The sequence below is a fragment of the Mandrillus leucophaeus genome, unplaced genomic scaffold (genome assembly GCF_000951045.1).
Source record: "Mandrillus leucophaeus isolate KB7577 unplaced genomic scaffold, Mleu.le_1.0 Scaffold24, whole genome shotgun sequence".
Classification (NCBI taxonomy): domain Eukaryota; kingdom Metazoa; phylum Chordata; class Mammalia; order Primates; family Cercopithecidae; genus Mandrillus; species Mandrillus leucophaeus.
This window is the reverse complement of record NW_012102476.1, coordinates 503,333-515,146: the sequence shown is the minus strand read 5'-3', so window position 1 is coordinate 515,146 and position 11,814 is coordinate 503,333. Positions and strand designations below refer to the sequence as shown.

The 11,814-nt window shown below is 50.0% G+C and overlaps 1 protein-coding gene and 1 pseudogene across 1 annotated transcript in view; one reads left to right on the top strand and one right to left on the bottom strand.

Annotated features, from left to right (window-relative positions):
- IL21R (interleukin 21 receptor) overlaps nucleotides 1–7,179 on the bottom strand; it is a 64,675-nt gene extending 57,496 nt beyond the window's left edge. The window contains exon 1 of the mRNA XM_011982334.1: nucleotides 6,733–7,179. The gene's annotated coding sequence lies outside the window, so the exon portion shown is untranslated. The remainder of the gene's footprint in view (nucleotides 1–6,732) is intronic.
- Nucleotides 7,018–11,814, top strand: part of LOC105541485 — a 6,457-nt pseudogene continuing 1,660 nt past the window's right edge.

Genomic DNA, 11,814 nt, shown 5'->3' with positions numbered 1-11,814 from the left:
AAATTATACATAATAAATATATCTAATTTATTTATATATATATATGGAGAGAGAGAGAAATAAACATAAACAATTCCAAGTGCTGGAAAGGATACAGAGTAACTAAACTCTCAGTCTCTACTCAATATTCTGGTAAGAGTGTGAATTGACACAACCACTTTGGAAAACTTCTGCTGAGCAGAGACTCAATGTTTCCATTTCCAAGTTATATAACCAAAGAGAAATGTAAGCATATGTGCCAAGCAGACATGTACCAGCATGTTCATAGCAGCATTATTTACAGTCTCCCCACACTGGAATGAACCCAAGTTCTTGGTTTCCCTGTATCTTTTTTCTGTCACATGATTGAGGAATGGGACCCGTCTAGTTCCTCAAGTCAGCCATTCTCTCTAATGTGACTCAGGTGGGGACCAAAGAGAAATGCAAGCGTATGTGCCAAGCAGACATGTACCAGCATGTTCATAGTAGCATTATTTACAACCTCCCCACACTGGAAAGAACCCAAGTTCTTGGTTTCCCTGTATCTTTTTTCTGTCACATGATTGAGGAATGGGATCCATCTAGTTCCTCAAGTTGGCCATTCTCTCTAATGTGACTCAGGTGCGGACACGGGGCTGAAAGTGAAAGGTGGGGAGTGTGGTAAAAGTAAAATGGCCCTATTTCCCATAGGGATCACAAATAAATGAGGTGGGTGAAGAGGGACTCCCCAGAAGTGCCGGGAACAGGAGCCAACAGGTCACCAGAAGAGGAAGTGTTAAGCGGAGGGACTTCCCGAGAGGGAACACAGAAGAAAGAACTCCTAAAGTTATCCAAGGTCTTCAAGGACTTCTGCCCACCTGCTCTCCTGCTGGTCCTCCTCTCTGACCTTCCTGCTATAGCTGTAGAGCTGTGGTTCCTCCAACTCCATTCTCACTCCAACCATGTCATTCCATGGCTCTCTGTTATCCACAAGAGAAAAACCCCAAATTCCTTGTCTGGTATTCAAGGCATTTCAGGATCTAGCCCCCAGGATTCATACCAGACTTCAGGCTCATCAGACCACTGACAGCCTCACCAACATGCCCCATTCACCTGGCTTGCACACCTGTGCATGTGCTGTTTTAGGCACGGAAACTGTCTGCCCTTTTTGGCTGACTGTTAACCTCCTACTCAGTCTTCAAAATCCCATTCAAATGGCAGTTCCTCTGTCAATCTTTGACCTCTCCAAAGAGCATGAGTCACTCCTTCCTCTGGGGTCCACCCTCCACGTACTACATAGCTCATGGTGTTTTCATCTACATTCTGGGCACCTTCTAGGCAGGGACAGTGTGTTTCTTTGTTACTGCTGAATCCTCAGTAACTAACCAGTGCCTACAGTGGGTACTCAAAACATTTGCCACACGAGTGACGAAATGGGAATGAATTGTGAACAAACATTATCCTCAATGTTAAGACCTATGTAGACCGTACACTCCAAAGTTAAATCTTACCCTTTTTTGACCCCTTTTTCTGGAGCCTAGGGGATTGAGAGCCTTATGTATTTGGTGAGGATAAGTTTTGTTGTTGTTGTTCGCTTTGTTTTGTTTTTCAGATGGAGTCTCACTCTTTTGCCCAGGCTGGAGTGCAGTGGCACGATCTTGGCTCACTGCAACCTTCGCCTCCCAGGTTCAAGTGAGTCTCTTGCCTCAGCCTTCCAAGTAGCTGGGATTACAGGCGTGGGCTACCAAGTCTGGCTAACTTTGTATTTTTAGTAGAGACAGAGTTTCACCATGCTGGTCAGGCTGGTCTCAAACTCCTGACCTCAGGTGATTCACCCTCCTCGGCCTGCCTAAAATGCTGGGATTACAGGCATGAGCCACCGCACCTGGCCGAGGATAAAAGCTTTAATGCTTCAACCTTTTTCCCCTACATCAGGGCCTTTGCACATGCCATTCCCTCTGCCTAGAATGCTTTTCCCGCAGCTTCTTTCCTTTCTCATCTTCAGGATTCAAGCTCAGTGTTGCCTCTTCGAAGAAGCCATCCACCCTATCTGAACTGGGTCTACGCCGCAGATTCTATACCCCACATCCCCTAGTTTGTCTCCTTCATAGCAGGTGTGATGTGAGGAATAGTTTTGTAAATGTCTCTGTTGTGTGTTTATAACGTGTTTCTGTACTGAAGCATGAGCTCCCAGAGGTTGAGTAATTGACCTATTTTGTTCAGCACAGTATCTCTAGTGCAGAGAAAGGGACCTGTAGGTGCCCAATAAGTAGCTGAAGAAAAATGTTAAGTGAATGAATGAATGAGTGAACGAATGGGGCTAAAAATTGAGGCAGCCCCTAAGAGGTCCTAGTTTCCTCATTAGCTTCCTCACTGTCCCCAGAAACTCCCCCCAAACCCACCTCAGGCAAAACCCTTTGCTCCCAGAGTGCGAATAATCATGACTAAGGTCATCAGATTAGTAACAAGGAACTTTCAGAGAAGGACAGTGGGCTGCTCAGGGTCACACAGCGAGTTCTCATCTCAGTGAGTTCTCAGGCTGGGGAAGAACTAGCCCAGTGGCCCTGGGTCAGAAAGGAGACTCTGTCACTCACTCACAGTGGGAACTTGGCTCTAGCTCTACCTTTCTCTGAGCCTCAGCTCTTCTCATCTGTGGAATGGGTGCAGCAGGATTAGCCTGGATGAGGAGTGTGAGGCAGGTTAGTGTGGTTAGTGTTAGGTGTGTGGTTAGTGTTAGTTGCTTTTCATCTTTTTTTTTTTCTTCCCCAGTGGCAAGGGGTGGGTTATGGGTATCTGAAGACAGGCATGTTGGGGACCTTAGGCTTACAGCTTAATCAGTAGAAGATGAAGGTGAGAGGAAGGGCCTTCCCCTCCCCAGCTCGTGCAACCTCTCAGCTTCTCTCTCTCTCCTAGCCAGGCAACAAATCTGTATTAGCTCCAGCAATCTTTCCCTCCTGGCACTTCTTCCAGCCTGTGCAACCTCTCCTAGCTGTGGAGCATGAGGTTCCAGTCCCAGCACCGGCACCTCCCGCTTCCCACCCCCGCTGCCTGTGCAACCTCTATCTCCCTGCAAGCCCTGCCATCCTCTGCAGCCTTGCCCAAACCTTGCAACCTCTCAGCCTCTGCAGCCAGGTCTCACTCCAGCTTCATTTCCTCCAGCCCAGGAGGGGCTGCTTGTAGAGCAGTGAAAGGAGGCTTTGAACTATGCCACGAGGTGGGGCGGGGCTGGCCACCCACCCTCTCTCTCCCCTCAGTTTTCAGCAGCCCCCATCAGCCTGCCCTAACCCTGGCCAAAGTGGACTGGTGTTACTGATTCATTCTGCGGAAAGTTGGCAAGCCCTCGTCCTAGTCAAGCCCGCTTGTCAGACAGGGAAAGGAGACCCAGAGAGGCCCAGGGTCTTGTCCTGTTCACACAGTGGGGGATGGCAGGGGTCTGGGCTGGGAGCCGGCCTGGTGCACCTGCCCCACCTACCTGGGGACAATTCGGGGCAGGGGTTGGGGTGGTCAGATCCTTCTTGTGGGCTTCAGAGAACAGCAGGCTGGGTTCCTGACGCAGATGTCCTGGGCAGTCGGGGCCCTCCATGGGGCCCCTGCCCCCCAGCTCGGGGAATATTCTCAGGTCGTTTCACAAGTTCCAAGTTTACTCAGAGGTCTTATTTGAGCTGTCATGAAAAGTCCCTGTGGCCTGGGGCCAGGGCAGGGAGTGGGGGCGGTGGCACCTGTGAGCCCGGGGTGGGACTGAGTTCCTCCCATTGCCCCTCCCCCTCCCGTGTTCAGGGGCTCTGGAGGGCAGAGAGGGAGGGCATGTGAGGAAGGGGCTGCAAGGGCGAGAAGACCCTTTTCCTGGAGGAAGTATCTGTTCCCCTCTCTTCACTGCTCCCTTCTAGACGGTTCCCCGAGTGACCCTAGAAAAACCCCCACCCCGCTCTGAACCTCAGTTTCCCCATCTGTAAAAGGGGGAAGCAGAATCATCATAAGAGCTCTCATTTATTGAGGTCTCATAAATGCCAATATGACCAGTAATATTTACTATTTTATTTTTTATCTGTATTTTCATAGCTAAAAGCAAAGAGCTCTTAAAAATTTAAAGTAAAACATAAGCCGGTCACGGTGCCTCATGCCTGTAATCCCAGCGCTTTGGGAGGCTGAGGCAGGCAGATCACTTGAGCCCAGGAGTTCAAGACCAGCCTGGCCAACATGGTGAAACCCCATCTCTACTAAGAACACAAAAATTAGCCAGGTGTGGTGGCAGGTGCCTGTAGTCCCAGCTACTCGGGAGGATGAGGCAGGAGAATCACTTGAACCTGGGGGGTGGAGGTTGCAGTAAGTGGAGATCACGCCACTGCACTCTAGCCTGGGCGACAGAGCAAGACTCCGTCCCAAAACAATAAAAAATTTTAAAAAGTAAAACATAATAGCGGCCGCTTCTCATGAGCCATCTGTGCCCAGGTCTTTTGCCTTCCTCATCACACTGGCTCTCTCTGTGTACCCCACAGCTTCAGGACCTAGGGAGGTGCCTGGGCCATGGTAGATGTTCAATAAATAATAGGTCGAGTAAATCCTCACCACAGACCTAAGACAGGCATTCTTATTCCTATTCCCACTCTTACAGATACAGCAACTGAGCTTCAGAGAGGTTAAGTGGCTTCCTCAAGGTCACACAGGTACTAAGCGGTGGAGCTGGGACTTGAACCAGGTCTGGGCAGCTCTAACTCACAAGGGGTGGTGTGCTGGGAAGCCAGGTCCAGTGCCCCCATCTAACTGCGGGCACCCCTTCCTAATTGTGCGGAGAAGGCCCCTGTGCCTGCCTGTGAGGATGCTAAAGGCGCTAGCTTCCCTTTCTGGTTGTGGAAGGAATGGATACCCCGTTCCTTTCATTCATTTATTTATCAGGCACCCCGGTGGTCCTGATGCTACAAAGAGGTGGGTTCCTCCCAGAGCTTCTGGTGGCTGGCTTTCTCTTGAATCGGCCTGCTCCACCGGTATCACCCCCTACTCTACTGCCCACAAACCCCTTACTGGCTCTAACCCCCACCTCCCAGTTCCTTCCCCTGGCCTGAAGCCAGGATCACTGGGCAGTGGGAGCCTGCAGTCTGAGCTCAGAACTGTCTTTGCCTTGCTCTCCCTGCCTGTCCTGGTCCTGAATTCTGCCACCTCCTATCACAAGGCTCTTAGCTACCTCCACTGTGGGACTGAGTGAGGCTCCAGACACCCTACTGGCAGCGGAGCGGGCAGGACAGGGGCATCGCTGAGCCCACTGTGGGGAGCAGGTGAGCAGGGTCTCTCCTCGGGGGTTACCCATCCCCATGGGAATGAAAACTCAGCCATCCCTATCCAATGCTGCTTCTCAGAAGCTATCCAGGACCACAGGTCTTGTTTTCATGTTATTCTGTCTAGCAGGTAGTGGCCTTGTCCTACAGACTGGCATCCAATCCCAGCTTCATGTCATCTGGTCACAGTTAACCTGGGGCAAGATTGTTCCCACTAAGCCTCACTCTTGTCATCTGTGAAATGGGCTGAATGAGGCTGCCCGCTTCACCTGTTGAGGACTATGGGAGACTCTTAAGTGCCTACAACATGGTGAGTTGGCACTGGGGGGACCAGAGCCAGGTGGCTGGCCAGACAGGACCACAGCAGCCTGAGTGTGTCCCTCGCCCTCTGTCACTCTTGGAGTCTGGCCCTTCATGGGCTCAAAGCTTCTCATGTCACAAACTCCCTTCCTCAAAAGAAAAGGGCCAGCTAGGAGCACAGGTTTCACCCAGTTCTGCCCTGAGGTCCCCACAACCAGCTCCGCAAGGATGGAGGTACCTTGGTCCCCATTTCATAGATGAGAAAACCATGGCTTCTCGAGGCTAGAAGCAGAGAGATTTGCCCAAGTTCACCGAGTGAGGAAGGCGCGTGGCCGGGTTTTGACCTGGCAGGTTTTCCCCGATCTACCATGTGCTTCTGAAAGCCCCAGTGTCCCCCCAGGGAATCACAGATGTCCTCCTCGCAGCAGCCTCCCGGCTGTGAATGCCCCGCACCTGATCTTCTGCCTTCACTGAGCAGAGACGTCATTCCTGTGGCAAGTCCTAAGTTCCCGCTCCCCAGGGCTCCTCCACCAGGAATGTTTCCTCCTTTCCCATCCTTCAACTCCCCTCTCCTCCACATGCACAGGGAACTGGGTTGGCCTCTTACCATCCGACCCGTTCCCCGTGCCTCATGAGAAAGATGCGGCGACAGCTCATGGGATCACCTGGCTTGACTGCCCGACCCGCTACGTCCCGGTTGAGTCACCGAGGGAAAATCATTCTACTTCTCGCGGCCTCATTTCCTCGTCTGTGTAATGGGCACACCAGCCCTTGTTTTGAATGACTGGGTGGAATCAAGGTGGTAAGACAGAAATTGACACAGAACGGGTCCCATCAGGCTCTGCACCCATGCCCATCGCCACCCGGCCCAGCCGCCCAGAATCAGGTGACTGACACATTATGTTTGGCTTGAAACTGGCTTTCCCTCCCCAACCCGCTGCCTTTTGGAGGCTAGTTTTCAAGACAGAGGGTCATCTCAGCCACACCCCTACCGGGCCCCTAAGCTGTGCTGAACAAGAGACCCCAGCCTCAATTCTGCCCAGTCTCACTGCATGAACCTTCTTTGCCTCGGTGTCCCCAATTGTGACTTGGGCACAGTCCTCCGAGGCCTCCCACAGTGACACTAGATGCAGCAGGCAGGGAACAGTCCCTCCTGGGCAGAGAAGGCACCCTGGTCCCAGTGGAGAACCAGGGCTGGAGTTACCTTCTGTTTCGGCTTCTTTCTCAGAAATCCATTCCGTGTTGTGGGGGGCAATCTGATGGGCTTCTGGGGGTGGCAGCTGGGTTCAGCGTGGGGGTGACAGATGAGGGTCTGAGAAAGTAGGCAGAGGCCTGGGGTGAGAATCCACACCCAGCCTGAGTCACCAATCAGGCTGTCAGAAGACCTGTCACTCCAATGACGGGCAGCTGGGCCTCCAGACAGGTGTCCCACAGAGCAGCAGACAGAGGACGGAGACGGCAAGGCAGGTACCAGGCGGCTGCAGCAGGGATGCACGGGCCGCAGACAGGCAGACACAGCTGCGTGGCTGTCAGCCACACTCAGGGAGAGGCAGGCAGAGGACCAGACGCCGAGGTTATGGTCATTCAGCAGAGAGACGCCAGTGGGTCTGTCCGAGGCCACTGGCTGCCACCCAGCCACATGTGCAGAGTGGGGAGGAAGAGGAGGATGTGGTGAGCCGCTCCCCGCCAGCCCCGCCCACCCGCAGCTGGGCTCCTCCTGGGAGGGAGTGAGAAAGAGGTGGGAGGGGGCCCAGCCCCACTGCAGGCACCCACTGTCACCAAAGGTCACCTGCAAGGAAGACATTTGGGGCCATCGGGGTGACACGTCCCTCTTGGGAACCTGTGACATCATCCCCACAGGCCTCTCAGTCATAACCCATGAGGCAAGCAGTGCTTCCTGGAGCCACCCCATTGCACAGATGTGGAAACTGAGGCCAGAGGTGTGAAGAGGCGGCACAGTTTGACCCGTGGACCCGGAGTCCTCAGTCGCTGAATCCAATCCCTCAGCACAGAGAGAAGCACCAGAACCTTGCCCAAGGTCCCATGGAAGCCCCTTTCTCAGACTTGGCAAACCAGCCTGTTCCTCATTCCTGAGCCTTACCTGCCTAGTAGGGTCTGAGCTTGGGACCCTCTGCTCTGGCTTGACCCCCATGACTCTCTGCCTCCATTTCCTTTGGATCCAGCCTCCTGCTGCAGAGCTCCAGGGAGCAGGACCCCTTGGGCGTGTCACATCACCTCTCTGAATGCCTCACTTTGCCCATCTGTCCAATGGGGGCACCTAGCTATGAGGAAGAGGGCAGACATTAACACATGGGAGCTCAGGAAAAAACCGAGAAAAGAAATTCTCAAGAGAGTTTTCATCTTGCTCACATGCCAGAGGCCCATGAAAGAGTCAGATGTCCCTGGAAGACATTTAAGAAGCCAGGGGAGAACATGTAACAAACTCAATCCCTAGCAGTCTCCAAAGAAGGAGAGCAAGAGAATTGCTACCACCACCACTGCCAACACCACCACCTCGAATTACTTTGGTGCCTCCAGGATCTTACTTTATCCCACAAAGTGTAAGGCAGACAAGATTAGTCCCATTTTACAGATGGAGAGACTGAGGCCCAGAGGAGTGAAACGTCACAAAAGCCAAGAATTAGAGCCGGGATTTGAACCTGGGTGTATTTGATTCCTAAGCTTATAGCAGGCTGTGAAAATAGGACTGTACCAGGATGAAATGCCCCACAGTTAAAGGAGGCGATTTTGTGTTGTTTTGGTAACAAAGTCAGCTCAGATGCACTTGGTAGCTCTCCCAGCTGACTCGTTTTTGGGAATCAACTTGCTGCTGACCTTCATGACCGCTCCAGAGGAAAAAGAGAAAGCGTCTTGCTATTCTTTCTTTCTTTCTTTTTTTTTTTTTTTCCTAGCTATTTTTGAGGAAGTTGGTACAAATTCCCCTGTGGTTGATTCGAAGGATCCTGGCCCTGTAAAGCTTCTCTTCCTAGCTGCCGAAATGTTTCGCGTTCTCTGGAGAACGAATCTTGGGAAGACGCCAGCTTTTGTTTTCCTTTCTCTTGATCTTCAGGGTGAATTCTCTGATAACATGCACTGAAATTTGTGGTGGTTGAAAGATCAGAAGAGACAGTAAAAAGAGCTAATATTTGCTGAAAGCTCACTGTATGTCAGGGTTTTAAGAACTTTAAAGATGTACCCTCTCATTTAAACCTCAGAAATACTTGAGAAGGCTGTGTGCAGTTCTGCACACCTATCATTCCAGCATTTTAGGAGGCTGAGGTGGGAGGATCGCTTGAGGCTAGGAGTTCAGACCAGTCTGGGCAATATAGCAAGACACTGTCTCTACAAAAAAATTTAAAAATTAGACAGTCATGGTGGTGCATGCCTGTAGTCCCAGCTACTCTGGAGACTGAGGTGGGAGGACCACTTGAGCCAAGGAGTTGAAGGCTGCAGTGAGCTATGACTGCAGTGCTGCACTCCAGCCTGGGCAGCAGAGCAAGACTCTGTCTCCAAAAATAAAATCCCCAAAATGAAAAAGAATGAACCTAGAAGATAGTTATCATCATCATCATCATCATCGTCCCTGTTTTACAGATGAGGAAACTGAGGCTCAGAGAGGTTAAGTGACTTGTCCAAGGTCACACAGCTGGTGAGTGGCAGAGTTGGGATTTGAACTCAGTCATTTGGGCTCCAGAACCCATACTCTTGTTAACTCACTGCACTGCTCTGGGGTGTGTATTAAAACAAGGATATTCAGCTTTTCCTCCCTCCCTCCTGCCTGCCTTCCTTCTTTTATCTACCTTCTTTCTACCCACCCACCTACCTATCCACCCATTCATTCTTCTCTGCACCCACCCACCCAGCCATTCCTTGCTTCCTCCCCTGAATATTTATTGAGCAGGCTCAGAGAGGTTAAGTGACTTGTCCAAGGTCACACAGCTTGCTATGTCCTGGGGATAGCCCACAGAAATATACACATGGTGACAGCCCCCATGGAGCCTATACACTAGTAGGGAGAGGTAGACAAAAAGAAGCAACAGACAAACTCAATGTAAACTGTACTAAATGTCATAGAAAACCAATGAGAGATCAAGGTTGTGACATTTGGGGGTACACTAGGTGCTAAGAAGGGACCAGCCATGGGAAGAACATTATCGGCAGAAGGATCTGCAAGTGCAAAGGCACTGAGGTAGGAAAGAATGTGGCTGGCTCCAGAACTTGAGAACAGCATGGCGGAATACAGGGAGCAAATGGAGGAATAGTAGAAGGTGAAGGCACGGAAATCACACATCTACGCCACATGGGACTTTACAGTTTCGGGTGAGGAAGGTAGACTGTTCCAAAGGAGATGGAAAGTCATCATTGGAGGGTTTCATCTTAGGAGTGACTTAATCCAGTTTACATTTTCAATTCAGACCAGGAGTTCGGGAGTGGGTGGGATCAGCAGGGGTCACAGTCCCTTGGTGCTTAAAAAGTAGATGCATTTGGAGCTGCCAGGCCCATGTCCATTGGGGTAAACATGAGTCCCCTCAGAAATAGGCATGTGGTACCTTGAGGGGTTCCTCTGGGTCTGTAAATGTCTCGTAAGTATGGCCCCTATATCCTTGGAAGAAGAGTACTATAGGATCTCAGTGGCCCTCCAACCATGCCTCAGTACTCATAGCTGGTCAGTGGGGAGGAAGTGGTCACATTTGCATTTCAGCCAGGGGGCCTCCTGGGAAAAAAATAATTGACACACTCCCTCCCTCAACCCATTTCCTCTTTTATATTTTTATTTTAAGAGCTTTATTTAGCTGTGCTTTACATAACATAATATCAAGCCACTGTAAGTGTACAGTTCAATGACTTTTAGTGAATTTATCGAATTGTGCAATTATAACCACGATCCAATTTTAAAACAATCCCATTACCCCTGAAAGATTCCTTGTGCCTGCTTGTAGTCAATCTCCATTCCCACTCCCAGAGCCACTCATCTACTTTATGTCTTTACTGATTTTGCTTTTTTTTTTTTTCCCTGGGCATCTCGTATCAATATGTTGTCTTTTGTGTTTCGTTTCTTTCATTCAGCCTTGCGTGTTTGAGGCATCACGTATCTAAAACTCCATTTTTAGGCCAGGCACGGTGGCTCATACCTATAATCACAACACTTTGGGAGGCCAAGGTGGGAGGATCACTTGAGATCAGGAGTTCGAGACCAGCTTGGACAACATGGTAAAACCCCACCTCTGCTAAAAATACAATAATTAGCCTGGTGTGGTTGCACACGCCTGTAGTCCCCGCTGCTTGGGAGGCTGAGGCAGGAGAATTGCTTGAACCCGGGAAGTGGAGGTTGCAGTGAGCAGAGATGGTGCCACTGCACTCCAACCTGGGAGACAGAGCGAGACTCCATCTCAATAAATAAATAAATAAATAAATAATCATTTTTATTGCTGAAGAATATTATGTTGCATAGATATGCCACACAATTTATCCTTTCATGAGATGATGGACATTTGGAGTATGTCCACTTTTTCCTTTATTACAAACAAGCATGCGATGAACACTTGCATGCGAATCTTTGTGTAGACATGGATTTTCAAATCTTTTGGATATATACCCAGGAGGAGACTTGCTGGGTTACAAGGTAATTCGAAGTTTAACTTATTAAGAAACTGACAAACTGTTTTTCACAGCAGCTGCCCTGTATTGTATTCCCACCAGCAATGTCTGAAGGTCCCCATTTCTCTACGTCCTGGACAACATGTGTTTTCTATTGGTTTTTCTTATAGCCATCCTAGCGGATGCAAAGTGGTATCTCATTGTGGTTTTGATTTGCATTTCCCTAATGGCTAATGATGGTAAGCATCTTTTCGTGTGCTTGGTAGTCATTTGTATATCTTGCTTGGAGTAATGTCTGTTCAAGTCCTTTGCCAAATTTTATTTATTTTATTATTAGTTTTAGACAGAGTCTTGCTCTGTCTCCCACACTGGAGTGCGGTGGTGTGATCTTGGCTCACTGAAACCTCTACCTTTTGGGTTCCAGTGATTCTTGTGCCTTGGCCTCCCAAGTAGCTGGGTTTACAGATGTGTGCCATCATGTCTATCTAATTTTTGTGTTTTTAGTAGAGACGGGTTTTCACCATGTTGGCCAGGCTGGTCTCAAACCCCTAACCTCAGGTGATCCGCCCGCCTCAGCCCCCCAAAGTGCTGGGATTACAGGTGTAAGCCACTGCGCCCAGCCCCTTGCCAATTTTTAAATTTGATTGCTTGTCATTTGCTGTTGATTTTTTTTTTTTTTTTTTTTTTT